The sequence below is a fragment of the Mastigoproctus giganteus genome, chromosome 8 (assembly GCF_048544385.1).
Source record: "Mastigoproctus giganteus isolate SK-2022 chromosome 8, ASM4854438v1, whole genome shotgun sequence".
NCBI lineage: Eukaryota > Metazoa > Arthropoda > Arachnida > Uropygi > Thelyphonidae > Mastigoproctus > Mastigoproctus giganteus.
In genome coordinates, this window is record NC_143582.1 from 116717649 (window position 1) to 116732811 (window position 15163).

Consider the following 15163-nt stretch of genomic DNA (forward strand, 5'->3'; position numbering starts at 1 on the left):
GAAAACTCAATTGTACACAAGTGCAGTGATGCAACAAGTACAATTGAGCAGTGACGCACTACGTTATATCAGCATAATGATTAATACGCGAGTGACTGTGCCAAAATCTATAGCCCAGCGTTCGAAGGAATGTCGTGAAAGAAAGGGAAGTTGGACAGAAATGTGAATCCAGATGAAATTCAACAAGTGTTTCGTTATGCCTGGGAGTTCTCAAACTGCGCCCAACAAAACTTGAGCTGAAATAATGAAGGAATATCATGAATGAAAGAAAAGGAAATTAGTAATTCAAACTATTCCGAATAATAATGAAATTCAACCACAGAGTTCTACTATGACTGATACTTACCAGGAATCAAACTCCAGCTGAAGGAATATTGTGCACGAAAAAAAGCGAAATTAGAAATGGCTAATAATGAGATTCCTGATTACATCCCTATAGTGTCTACACGAGCTGACAGCGAGTTTGAAAAGCTAGTGTACAAAAACCCATTTGGATTTAGTTGTAACGTTTGTGATTGTTTATGGTTTTAATTAGATATGAAACCATTTCCAACAACTTCATATGAATTACTTCAAAATGAATTTCATTTACATGAAATTACTTTCATGTAAATGAAATTCATTTCAAATGAGAGTACTTTCATGACGGGTAATATATGTCATACTTCAGGGATGGATACCAACTATGGCCACGTCGAATGGATTTATATATCCAACATATCCTAAATATTTGCCTCCACTGGATGTTGTAACCTAGCGTTTGATATCACCAAGATTGCCTTTTATGCAAATTCGTCGTTTACGTTATGAACATGGACAATATGGGATCATTGGACAAATAATAAATGCACCAGTTAACATAAATACGATGGTTCCTCAATTACCTGGGGAATTAGATGACGATTATGCCATTAATGTACATATACGATGAAGACTCATACATAAATCATCATATCTACAAGGATGTGTGTGCAGAAGAAAATGGTGAAAATATGGTTATGGTATTTGATAAATTCACCTTTGTATAAATTCTACGGCATAAAAGTGAGTGAAGATTTCTAGGGGACAAATGGTGATAGTGAACAGGAAAGACAGGTTCCACAATTCAGATGAAATTGTGGAACCTCTCAACAATGATGATAACTATTGTTAATTCAACAACAAACATTATTATGTTCTGAAGATAAATATTTATGTATAGCACCGGGTCAGAAATCATCTCCAACAAGTTTCATATTTGATATACACGCTGAAGAACTTTCTTTTCCAGCTATATATTTGGGACATGGACGAAAATTTAAAAATGGATTGAAAATTCCTCCCTTTATGATGGCACCGAGTGAAATTCGTAGATCTGATCGTCGTAGAGTAACTCCCCAACATTTTCTATATATGGCAATGAAAATTATGCGAAACCGTACGGCAGAAAATTTTCAAAATGCATTTAAATCAGTAGGAATAACAGCTAACATTTCTTTTTGTCCTCTCCTTTTTCCCATTATATATATATATGAGGTCAGCGTTTTTACTGTTTTGGCATGAAACTTTTACGGCCAGATGCCCTTCCTGACTATCACCCGGACTAGGGATATGCGGTGGTCATTCCCTTGACCTTCCGCATCCTCCGTATTTGGTGGTCACGGGCTCCAAACCCGGTCTAATCAGGAAGCGTGTGCTATGCACTGCTGCTCCTGGCTACGGAGGTGCCGAATAACAGCTCACATTACTTGTTCTATATTGGAATTTAAAGAATTTATAAACAAGTCATTAGAGATTGCTCCAGAATTATGGCATTCAATGAATTAGTACAAGTTGTTCATGAACTAGTACAGGTTGTTCGACAGTCCGATAGTACATTTTTTTTTAAATTCTTACAAAAATAGGCAATAGAGAAGCGTTATTACCAGATGAACTTAAAATTATAGAATCGAGATTTGTTACCAAAGAAGATTCTACTAATATAAGTCCGCAAGAGATTCGAAATAAAATTTATAAAATGTCAGTGACAAACTGCAGGACTTCCATGAAAACAGTATATGATTACTACAAATATAGATGTGGTTGATGGATTGGTAAATGGTGCAATCGATACTTTAGTATATTTCGAATTTGAGGACGACAAAACAGTTAAACGAGCATGGATGAAATTTCCTGAGTCAAAAATAGCACAAACTTCAATCTCGTTACAAACAATATGTGAAAGATAAACAGTTATCTAGTCAATCCGTACCTATTATAAAACGATCAACTACGATTCCATTCAAGAACAATAGGAAATTAACATGCAGACGTACACAATTTGCTTTAGTATGTGCTTTGATTATACATAAATCGACAAAGTTGTATATAATTATGAGAAAGATCATCAACAGCAACTTGTATACGTGGCGTTATCTCGAGTGACCTCATTGCAAGGTTTATATATTACAAATCCCCACGACGATTTCACATTTCACCATGGCAAAGCTACTAGTAATCTAGAACTTCGTGCTGAACTAGGTCGCTTGAAAAATAATAAGCAACCGTCTCTACAGGATGAACTGCAAGATTTCATACAACGTGGTATATCGTCATTGAATGTACACAGTTTATGGGCTCATGTTCGAGATATCGAAACGGACACAATCTTACAGCAATCCAAAATATTGATATTAAGTGAAAAGCGGTTGGATAATGATGAACAAATATTACTTAAACCATTCCAATGCGTGACTCAATTTAAAAGGTCGCATATTTATAGTGGTGGTCTTGCGATATATCAACGTGAAAGTTCAACTAGCATCAGTATACCACATATCTTGGCACAACATAATAGTAGCAATTCCATAGCGGTATCAGATGAAATCGGAGACATTTGTGGATCTTTGTGCAAATTCAATAGTGAATCTGTTTTCATCGTTGCCATATACATCACTCCAGGGATGTCGTTAGATATAATTCAAAAATTCATAAACAAGAATTTGATGCCGAATTCCATTGAAGGTGCAAAAATTATTGGAAGAGCCACTGGATCGTATACCTCTAGTTCTCGCTGGTGATTTCTATCTAGATTTAAATTCTGAGGCTGGAAAGAAGTTTTGTAAATTTATGAAAGATGTCTCCAATTTAGATATTAAATCAAATACTTTAGTAAATACTACACGTAATGGAACGACAATCGATGGAGGATTCACTCGGGAATTAATATCATTTGGGTGTCAAAATTATATATCTTATTTAAGTTACCATAAACCAATTTTAGTGTTATTATAATATATTTTATACGAATTATTTCACTGTACACTAGTACAATGAAAAATTCCATTCATTGTATTTGATTGTACTGAAATTATTTTTTAAATAAAAATAATGTAGCAATACTTTTTTTTTATTTATTTGACTGTACCAGTTTCATAATGAGTTCTGCAGTAAAGACGTTTTTAATGGCTTCCGCTGTGACATCAGTGACACTATCAGTCCCAGAGTAGAGCGGCGGCAATTCATTGTGTACCTGGTACATTTATTTTTAATAGCATTTTTAAGATTTATTTGAAAATTTTCCGCAATTAGGTACTGCTAGCACTGATTAAACGGAAGTACACATTTTCACAAGATATCTGAATGTTTTATCTTCCAGTAACATCCTTAAGACAACAATACAACTTCAATTGCTGACAATAATTAAATTTTCCTTTTCCTGTTTGGATACTAATCTAACAATTTGTAATAATAAACTCTCTCTTCTCTACAGATACTTTTGTAGTACTGTACTTGCATCATCGAAAAAGTATTCTATAATTTATTACCAGCGTCATTATTTCTAAATTGTTAAAGGCGTTCTTAATTGTAAAATGGCTACCTCTCCGACAGAGGTCGTAAATAAGAATTCCATCTGCTATTTTCTTAAAAATTATTAGAATTAATGTTTACTTCAGTGGAAAAGAAGGTACTGAACCATAGCAATAATTTCCATATGAGTAATTCTGAGAAAATCCATCCTTTGAGCAGTAATTTGCGGACAAAAAATTTACAACCACAGTGAGCTGTTTATTATTTATTTTTGCCTTGCGCAAGCAGCAGCGTCCTCCTCACTACACTTTTTTTCCCTCGTCACAGGAATAACACGAATGGGAAACTCATTTCGCGATGTAACGTTAGTATTTATAATAGGATACAAAATACAACAGATTGCCAGAGAAACATCTTTAACGAACGGAAAAGACCTCTTTTGTCTAGAATAAATAAGAATATTGAAAAATGGTTAGAGGATGAACTTCACATCAGTGGGGCTTGGATCAAAATCTCTAGAAACATCTGTCTTGGATAATATGAATTTCTTCTCTAGCGACAAAGCACCTCAGTCGTTCACAGATATATTTTCTTATAGCAGTATCTACTTCATGAGGTTCTGAGGAAACGGAACTACTTTCATTGGTCGGGTTAGGTTTTGATGTATATACTATTTATAATTTAAAAATTAAGGATGGAAATATATTTCTTTGCTACAACGGGAGAATCATCTTTACTGTATACCTCGATCTCTTGATTAATAATTGGGAATTTTATACAATAATCAAATTATAAACCCTGCACTGGTAGTGTAAGAACCCATTCTTACAACTATTAACAATAATAATTTTATATTTTTTGGAAAATTATTAGTTTTAAACAGACGGCATTAAGCAATTTGCTTGCGCTCTCACTGTTGTTCGTTTCAGTAGAGAGAGGGTTAGCGTAGCTACAGGGGGGGACAGTTCGAAATGAAACTATACAATAGGAGTGCCAGTTTGAAGCAGTTCTTGTTGATAAGTAGAGCGGAAGCGGCACTGCGGAAGAAGAGGACAAAGGAACGCCCATCCCCCCCAAGAAAGGGTTCGGACTCCAAAGAGGAAAGAACTGAGATCATAAGGCAAGCCGAGATCGGGTTTCATAGCGCTGTATAAACGGGCCGACACCGAAGTGCATCTTAAAAATTTCAAGGGCGGTCACTTAAAAAGGGGTGTGACGAAAGGGGGTAAGTGGACGAGGATGGTGAGACGAAAGTTCTGGAAATTTCTTAGCATCCGGATGTCCAACTTCTACCTCCAAATACTACCTACTAATAGCAATAGATTTCGCAGGAGCATTTGACAGGCTCTGGTGGGCAAGTATCCTTCGCAGACTTAGGCAAGCAAATATACCATTAAATTTATACAAATGCATCGAAAACTACTTATCAAATAGGAAAATTACAATCTCCTCAACGTACCGAAGAATTACCAGGTCAATCTACAGAGGTTGCCCCCAGGGTTCAGTCCTTGGTCCTTTTTTGTGGAACATTGTCCTGGATGAGCTCCTTGGACTGGACCTAGGTCCTGTAGGTATACAAGCCTTTGCTGATGATGTGACCATTTCGATTGAGGCTGACAGCAGAGCTTCTCTGGAAGCCAGAGGAAACCAGGCACTTCAAATCCTTCAGAACTGGGCAGCCCTACACAAACTAAGACTCTCACCCCAAAAGACACAATCCATTCTCCTGAAGGGATCACTGCAGCCTACTAGAAACCCCACTATCAAACTTCAAGGCCAAACCGTCAAGCTAGTTTCTACGTTAAAACTACTGGGAATAATACTTGACCCTAAGCTCACTTTCTCTCCGCATCTTGCACACCTCCACGCGAAAGTGAGAAACTACACTGCTCTCATCGCACGGGTGAGTCGTCGCGATTGGGGATTGAACCGACGCACCCTTAAGATTCTGTACAAATCAATCTTCCTTCCCTTCATAACGTATGGATCAGGGGTCTGGTTTCGCAGGGCAACTCTTTACAACAACAAACGTAAACTGGGAACCATCCAGCGCACCATCCTTCTTACTATTACAAGGGCATGCTGCACAGTTAGCAACCCAGCCCTTCAGGTTCTTGCGGGCGTCCTTCCGCTTGATCTGGAGGTTATTCGAAGGGGCCTCCACTACTGTCTATCCAGGGGTATACCAGCAACTATCCTTGGACACTCCATCAATAACCTGAATGAAATCAGGCAGGAAAAGAAAAAAATTGCCATCCTACTACTTCAGACCTGGCAGGACAGATGGACTGCTACCGACAAGGGCCCAATCACCAAGAAATTTATACCTTATGTGAATGCCGTATTTCCTAAATCTCCAACTTGGTTTTCTCCTGGTCTTCATACCACCTACCTCATCACTGGACACGGATCAATAAACCATAAATTAACATCCATGGGAATCATTGACAACCCCTACTGTGCATGTGGTGAAATAGAAGACTGGAACCATCTAGTATATACCTGCCAACACTATGAGGACCTCCGCAGCATCCTGTTTACTCGTATACAAGATAACCCTCAAGGAAATGAACACTTATTCATCACAGAAGAAAACTACTACTATGAGTTTACCAAGTTTGCACAAGCCCTCTTCACAAGACGGAGCACCTTATTGCCAACACAAAATAGGAACAACCCAAACATCTGATCCTAACCTAACTGGCCAACTGATCTTAACCTGGATAGGATCAACTGGCGTATGGACCACCTCATTCCTCAGTGGCAACTTGCACACGGCTCTCTTGCTGTCTTATTTATCGTCCTTCCCGGGTTCCCCTTTCAACTGATGGCGCTTATTGCTCCATTGATAACCTGGAGGATACCTTCGCCTACATCCTCCATATTTCTAGCTATACCCTCCTTTCTTGCGTACACTCTGTACTTCCCCGACTCTACCTTTTTTTTTTTTTTTTTTTTTTTTTTTTGTCTCCGCCAGGGTCGCCAGAGCTTCCTGGACGGAGACAAGCCAGAGAATAATGGGCAGACTGGCTACCTCCTAGTGGTGTGTGCGGGCAACGTGGAGTCCCACTAGGGGCCCTGCGGCCAAATGCCAGGACACACAACAGAACCTAACGCAATATGTCATATACAACACACAACACTTTTCTGGCATTTACAGTAGTACTGTATTCCTTCACAGCGAACATATGGCGCAGATGTGGGAAACCACAGGTGGCGCCTGACCCTAATACTATGCACACTATGCACTATGTCCCCGCTTTTTATTTTAATTTTTATTATTTATTTTTATTTTAATTTATTTATTTCATTATATATATATATTTATTATTATTATTATTTTATTTAATTGGCCTCCATTCAGGAAGCTCAGGCAACCCTGACGGAGACCTGCCAGAGAATAATCAGCAGCCTGGTTACCTCCTAGTGGTGTGTCCAGGCAATGTGGTGTCCCATCAGGGATTCCACGGCCAAATGCCAGGACACACACAGAACCCAACACAATATTACACATTCAACACACTACACTTTTTCTGGCATTTACAGTGTTCTGTATTTCTTCAGTGTACATATGGCACAGATGTGGGAAACCACAGGTGGCACCCGACCCAAACACTATGCACACTATGTCCCCGCTACAAACAAAAGGAGCGCGACCTACCAGAACGTGAGCCAAGACAACAGAAAGACTAATGAGCAAATAAGAATAAAGTTGTAGAAAGAGAAATAGAAGATGATTGATCGAGAAAAGGGGGAGAGAGGTGAATAAAAAGGTGATGGGGCAGAGAAAGAGAAAGTGAGAATGAGTCCGGAGAAAAAAGGCAGAGTCCGGGAGAGAGTCCGAGACAGAGAAGCGTGAGAAGAAGTCAGAGAGAATCGCTGGAGAGCAAGAGAGAATTTTTTTGGGAGTGAGAATGGTGTTAGAGGTGTGTGGGAATTGTTAACAGTGAGTTTTGGTAATGACGCAGTTTAGTGGGTAGTGATAACAGAAAAAGGGGGAGCGATTGAGGAAAGAAAATCGGCCCGAGCTTCTAATGGATGGCCAAGGCAGCAACGCTGGAGATAAGTCCTTGTGCGCGGAAAGACCAGAGAGCAGCATAAAGATGTGCACCTAGTGGGTCAGCAGAGGCCAAGCCCAGAGAGATAACCGCTGAAAAGGACCCGAAACCAGAAAACCCATCCACGTAAAAAGAGAAGAAAGTGCAAATAAGTTTTTGGAAAATTTTGCTAACGAAAAACTGTATTATAAAGAAATAAACAGGAGAAAAATGAATAGGATACTTAGGGGAGATTTATGATAAACTGAATACTATATTAGGCCGCCGTAGCCTAGTGGTCAGGCACGCGGTGCACAAGTCCACGTTCCTTGAGTGACCGGGGTTCAAACCCGTGACTGCTGAATATGGTGCTGTTTCTTGTATTCTGTCTATCTTGTGAACTCCTCTGACCATTTGGTCATCCCGGAGTATAAACAGAAAATTTATTTATTTATTTATATTGTAAAAGATAAAAAAGGGGAACAATAGAATTAGACAGAGAAAGTGTTACTTATCTGTGTTAGAAGTTCTGTAAAGCATAAAGGAATGCATTAGATGTGTTACTGTTGTTAATGAAATAGATTGTACTCTGGAGAAATATCGTCTAGTTGTGCATAGCACACTGAAGGCTCAGAAGGATCTGCCTAATGAAATGTTCATGTGCACAGAATGAGAGAAGAAGAGTAATGGAATTACCCCATATATACAGGGTGTTTCAGTTAAACGTTTCAGAACTTCTAAGAGGGGTAGGGTACATCCTGACAACTCGAAATCATATAGCAATGTGGGGTCGGAAATGCTTTCCTGAAGCGGTGTTGTACACAGAAGCACCATAAAGAAAAGAGACCGTAAGTGAGAAATCGTTTTAATAATACATGAAAAGAAGCAAAAGGTACATGGATTAAAGTAAGTGTTCGAAGTTTCTTCCACGGGCTACAATGCACGCCTCACATCTCCGACGCATGGACATCCGAACATTCTGGAATACTCCAGGCGAATTTCTTCGGCAGCTACTGCGATTCTTGCAACCAGCTCCTCAGCATTGTCAACAGGGGTGTCATAAACTAGCGATTTCATATGACCCCAGAAATAAAAATCAAGACATGATAGGTAGGGTGACCGAGCAGGCCAACGCACGGGACCACCACGTCCGATCCACTGTTGACCAAATGTGACATCCAGGTAGTTACGAACATCTCCGCTATAATGGGCAGGGGCTCCATCGTGTTGGAACCACATTGTCTGTTGCATCGATGCAGAAATCTGTTCATCTCTCAAAAGTTGTGGCAATACTTGCTGCAGAAAGATCAAGTAGATAGGTCCGGTTAGACGACACGGTAACAGGTAAGGTCCGATGGGTGATCTCCCATAATACCGGCCCATACATTGACCGAAAATCGAATCTGTGCTGCACGACGTCGTATTGCATGCGGGTTCTCGACCGCCCAGATATGGTCGTTATGCGTGTTGAAAATTCCTTCCCTTGTGAAGGATGCCTCATCGGAAAACAACACTTCAGCAGGAAAAAGGGGATTTGTAGCACATTTTCCAAGGTACCACTGTGCGAAAGCAATATGAGGTGCATAATCCTCCGGTTGCTGTGTCTGGACACGCTGCACGTGAAACGGATGCATGTCTTGTTCTCGGAGAATCCTCCAGACGCTGCAATGGGAAACCCCGACTGCGTTTGCTAGACTTCGTGTACTCGTTCTTGGATTCCCCTGTACATGCTGCAGCACACTCTGTTCGACGGCTGGAGTCCGTGCTGTTCTTACCCTGTCCCTGTCAGCTCTTTCAAATGAACCTCTCTCAGCTAACCTCTGGTGCAGTCTTGCAAAGAAATTATGACTGGGAATACGCCTCGTCGGATATCGTTCTGCGTACAAACGCTGTGCGGCTGGCCCACTACAATTTGCAGCCCCGTACGCCAAATGCATATCGGCTAACTCTGCGTTCGTGTAATCATCCATCCTACTAACTTGGCGTTCTTGTTCAAGAAATTCGAAATTCGCCTGGAGTATTCCAGAATGTTCGGATGTCCATGCGTCGGAGATGTGAGGCGTGCATTGTAGCCCGTGGAAGAAACTTCGAACACTTACTTTAATCCATGTACCTTTTGCTTCTTTTCATGTGTTATTAAAACGATTTCTCACTTACGGTCTCTTTTCTTTATGGTGCTTCTGTGTACAACACCGCTTCAGGAAAGCATTTCCGACCCCACATTGCTATATGATTTCGAGTTGTCAGGATGTACCCTACCCCTCTTAGAAGTTCTGAAACGTTTAACTGAAACACCCTGTATATATAATTCTTCACTGGAGTGCTTGTATCTGTTCTATTTTTAATTTTCGCTGAATCAGGACCACCGCTGTTCAATTCCCCTGCATTGGCGGTTCGAGCTGGGGATCGGGTGGCGGACTGATCTTTCGATTGATTCTCCTTTACAGCGATTTGTCTATCATTCGAAATGCAGCGATTTCCTGACCATTATTGGCTTTGTGGTCCTCTGTCAAGATGGGGCATAATGGTCAGTCTATTTTTGGTTGATTTTTGTTTTGTTGTAGTGGTTTACATCTCTGTTGGTGATATTTCACATAAATTTGGACCTGGTGCCCGTCACAGGGGGCACTGTTAAATTTTTATTTAATTGGCTTTTAAAATTCAATGAATTATTATTCGTACATTTAGATTTTGTAAATTATTTTAGAGAGTTTTTGCTGCAATATTTTTACTCTTGTTACCTCTCCCTTCTTCGTTTGATTTAATTTATGTTTAATTTCGACTTTTTTCGCTCTTGTCTTGCCATACTGCTGGCATTATTTTATTTTTATTTATTCGTATGGTTATTATATATATATATATATATATATATATATATATATATATATATATATATATATATGATTGTATAGGTTAGTATTTCGTATAGTTTAAAAGTTGTAGATAGTTATGAAATTCATTGGAAGAAAGGAAAGGTGTGAATATTATATTATGTATGGCAATAAGACAGTTGTGAGAAATTTTGACATCATAAATTGTTTAATGTGTGTATTTTGATTATGTACTAAAATGGTAAATTAAATTTTGTTATGTTAGTAACATATGCTTTGTCCTTGAGGAGTAACACCACAGCACTATAGCAAGTATCAGTAATTATCCAGGCAGGGGAAGTATAAAAAAAATAAAAAAAAATCCTCATTACATGGAATCTTCTGACAAATAAAAAAAGAGTTAAATGGAATTAATTTACTAAGCAGCAGATAGCTTGTTGGTCTTGGAAGGGAAGTGAGGACCCCTATTTCAGAATTAAATTTAAAAGCAACAGCCTATAGAGGTTCCAAGTGTTACGAGTGGTAAAAATCCCACCTTTCTCTTTTTGGATAGATCATATCTTTAGTAATTGATAAAATCAGTATTAGTCTGGTTTCCCAAATTGCTGGTATCTAATTTGATTGTGTTGTAATTCATAAAACTGTTATACCATCAACAAGTACGGAAACTATTAGAATCAAGTAATTATTATTCAAAATTGGAGTAAAATAATATTAAAAACTTTAGAGAAAGCCCACCCACTCGTAACTAGCATAGAAGGAACAATGTACAGTACAGCGGTAAACTTCTGTTGTAAGGGCAGAAAGGTCAAGGGAAACTGTCTTCCCTTGTAAACATACAAGCGCTCCGCAAGTATGAGATGATACTATCGCAGTGGAAAAATAGTCGCTTCCCGCATAAACAGCAAATACTTTGAGCTTTTTCTGAATGATCTTGATATTGGGTAACAATTTCGCTTGTCCAAAGATGGTCAAGAGTAGCATCCGCGACAGAAGCGCCTCCTTACCGACCATAAAAATCATGACGTACTTAGGGTTCGTTGCTCGTTAAGAGGTTTAGAAGATGAGTCAACAGATTCTTTGGCCATGACATGATACTCGGACCATCTGAGATTTTGGCCTTGGAACTGGAACATCCAATGAGACAAGCAGTGGAAAGAGCCACAAAAGGATTTGACCCTGATATAAAAGAGAGGAGAGACGATATACAGATATAGAATAGACGAGATAGATACAGACATAGAGAGCGTATAGATAAGGAGTAGTAGTAAAGAGTAAAAAGGTAGTAGACAAGTAGAATACAGATAGAGCTAGTTAGAAAATTTGGAAAGTCGTGATTCTTTTGGTTGTAGTGAAAATACTAATAAAAATAGTGCCAGTGCGAATCGTATTGAAGGAAGCAAGTAGTTCCAGCCAGAAAAACAAGGAAGCAGAGAGAAGCGCCCTAGAAGGAAGAAGCTCAAGGAAGCAAGAGAGAAGATACAGTAAAACGGTAAGCTGAGATGCTTTATCATGTGTGTATGAAAGTGATAGATTATTTTAATGAAACAGTAGACGGACCTAGCTATAAAAGATGATTCCTTTCTAAACTATTCCTTTCTATGTTTTTATGAAGGTTATACACGAGATGCATTATATGTCGTGGTACAGTAGTGTAGTACCATGAAAATTAACTGGTTAATGTAAAAGCTTGATAATCCAATGTATGCACTATAGCTAATAAATGTCTTAAATACTAAATGTTTTAAATATTAAACAGAGGAGCATATGGAGAAAGAGATACTGATGCCCTGTTGATATCTAGAAAAGGGCAATAGCCACATATATATACATGTATTAGGATATTATATATTGTTATATTAACTGTATGACCCTCTGTAAAAGGAGTGTAACTATAAGGAATCATGGTAATGTTAAATCATTATAATGCTAAACTGGTATAAGTGAAACTGTAATAACTTTTAAATCTAATGACTTTAATGAGAAGAATAATAATATTATGGGAATGAGAGTGATATATGTGTATGTGTATTTTTCCTTTGTATTGCGTTTTATATATATATTAATAAATGATTGTTTTGTTAAAATTTTGCCTCGTTGCTGAACTCCAGAACACATCAGTGATCACCTGAATTGATTAAGTTCAATAAATGTTATTGCGCTAGGGATGGAAAGTAACTTTCATTAAATTCCTCCTTAGTTTCACAACGCAGCAGGTCCAAACTGTGGCATAGGGGAAGATGAGTTACTCTTCTCTCTCTTATGTTGAGGTTATACACGAGATGTTCTTATGTTACAACCATTAAGTTGTAATCGATCCGGCCAGGGATTGATCCGACAATTGTATTTCTAGTTCCCACAGTAGTGCCGTTAATTGTTTGAGAAACGGTGGTGCTACACCTTACAGGTGTAAATTTTCATTTTAATTTATGGGTTTTTAGAATTCTGCTAGAATTAATTAACTCATTACAATAATTACTGCTTGGAGTTATTTAATTTTTTAATAAAAAATTAAATATATAAACAACTTTTTTTTACACCTTTAAATTTCCAAAGAAAAATATACTGAAAAAAAAAAAAAAAAAAAGAAAAGAAACCGTTACAGGCATAAAATACAAAGTTGAAGCTATTAGCCCCTTCAATTTTCCAGTTTAAAGAACCGTCAAACGTACGAAATTTAAAATGTGTGCCTATATATTTCTGCTTAGTATGTGCATAAATAGTTTGAAAAATTATAAGTTTTAATAACGTCTGAAAATTAAAAAAAAATTATTAAAAGATTTTATGCTTGTTTGAGTGATGTTACTGCTAATAGTATATTGACAACTATTTATTATTTTATAATAATAATACTTTTTCAAATCATTTTGCAAAGTCTTTGATTACAGTTTTTCACCCGTTTTATATTCTATAAAACTGACAATACCTTTGATATTAGAATTGCTTTCAATCTATCTAGTAAGTTTTTTTTTTTAAATAATGTTAAACTCCTGTAACTATAACATGTATGATATATTCTTATAAGAATAACGTCTTAAGAGTGTAAGAATGTAAGTGCCAAAGTAATATGTTAAGTGCCAAAGGAATGAAGGCAATGGTATTATTGGGCACAAGGACAGCTGAGACCAAAATGTGCCAGTTCCTATATTATTCCATAATTAAAGACTATGAGGCGTCAGTATATTGTTTCTGTAAATTGCATGTATTCTTGTAGTCGAACCCATGCCCAACAAATACGGAGGATGCGGAAAGGTCAGGGAATAACCACAGCATATCCCCGGAGCAATATGGCCTTAGTTGCTAATGCTCCTAAAAACCAAATAACAAACAAACTTTTAGTCGAACTGTCTGTTTGCTGCACACAGTGGTGGGCATTTGTTTGTTTATTGAAGAGTGTCATGGCGCATCAGCGCCTGAGGCTATATTGCGACAAGTCAAGGGGGGAAAGGCGATAATTATATCCACTGTGCTACCTTATGTGTCTTATGCAAAAATTCGTAAATGATTAGTAATTTAACAGATAAGACAGCTAATGAAATTCATAAAAAGAATATTTTGGTGGTAACATTTTCTGCACCAAAGATTTGGTTTATAATAAATTGTCATTTTTCTGTTCAGATTTTAATTCTATTTTTTTTTTATTATTTTTTTAAATTTTCAGTTAAATAATTTATCCTGGAATTTACTTCATTTATTAGGCTAGGCACACACTCTCACCTCTGCTTAACTCTTAGTTTCTTGGTTGGAACACTTTGCTTTATATGAGGGTACACACAGAAGCAATCCCCCCCCCCTTCGGAAACTAAAGCAAAATGTATTCAGTACATTAGATTTTTATTTTTTGAATGAAATAATTTTTTTCTTTTTTTTTGTGATTAATAAAAGTAAAAAGTAAATAACTAATTATCGTATTACGGTTAATTACTAATTGATTAACTAATTGTGATTTTTCTGTTCAGATTTTATAATTCCATTTTTTTTTTAAATTTTCAGTTAAATAATTTATCCTGGAATTTAGACCCTTAGGGGGACGCTTCTGTCCGGCTGCTTGTATGATGTGCTCAGTAAACGTTTCTTGATTTGTGTGTTTTTAATTAAAGTCTTAAGTTCCTATTAGTGCTACCACATAAAGATAGGCCCTTGGATTGCCATATGCAACTGCTTTATTATTTGAGCAGACAACAGTTAAGTATTAAATGAATTTCTGCATGTTTATGTGCTTCTTTATACAAGCGCATTCAGTTATTATCTTGTAGTTATACACGTGTCCAACTTACACTTGACCTGGCATTAGAGTTTAGCTTAGCCGCTCTGCTTCCCCTGCTACCTGTGGATTTCACTGCGGGACAACTAAGGCGACTGGCTGGCTGATCACCGTGCCAATTGTTTGCAAAACCACAACTGGTGGTGATATTGATATTGTTCAATAACCCCATAGTAGATATTGTTCAATAACCCCATAGTGGACTAGTAATGGCTGCCTTCTTGATAACACGTGCTGCAAATCGCCGTGAATATCGATAGTTT

At 37.7% G+C, this 15163-nt stretch overlaps 1 protein-coding gene across 3 annotated transcripts in view; it reads right to left on the reverse strand.

The window, feature by feature from the left end:
- The window catches only part of LOC150081781 (opioid-binding protein/cell adhesion molecule homolog), a 718769-nt gene that overhangs the window by 460246 nt on the left and 243360 nt on the right, over positions 1-15163 (reverse strand). The gene's annotated exons all lie outside the window — the stretch shown is intronic.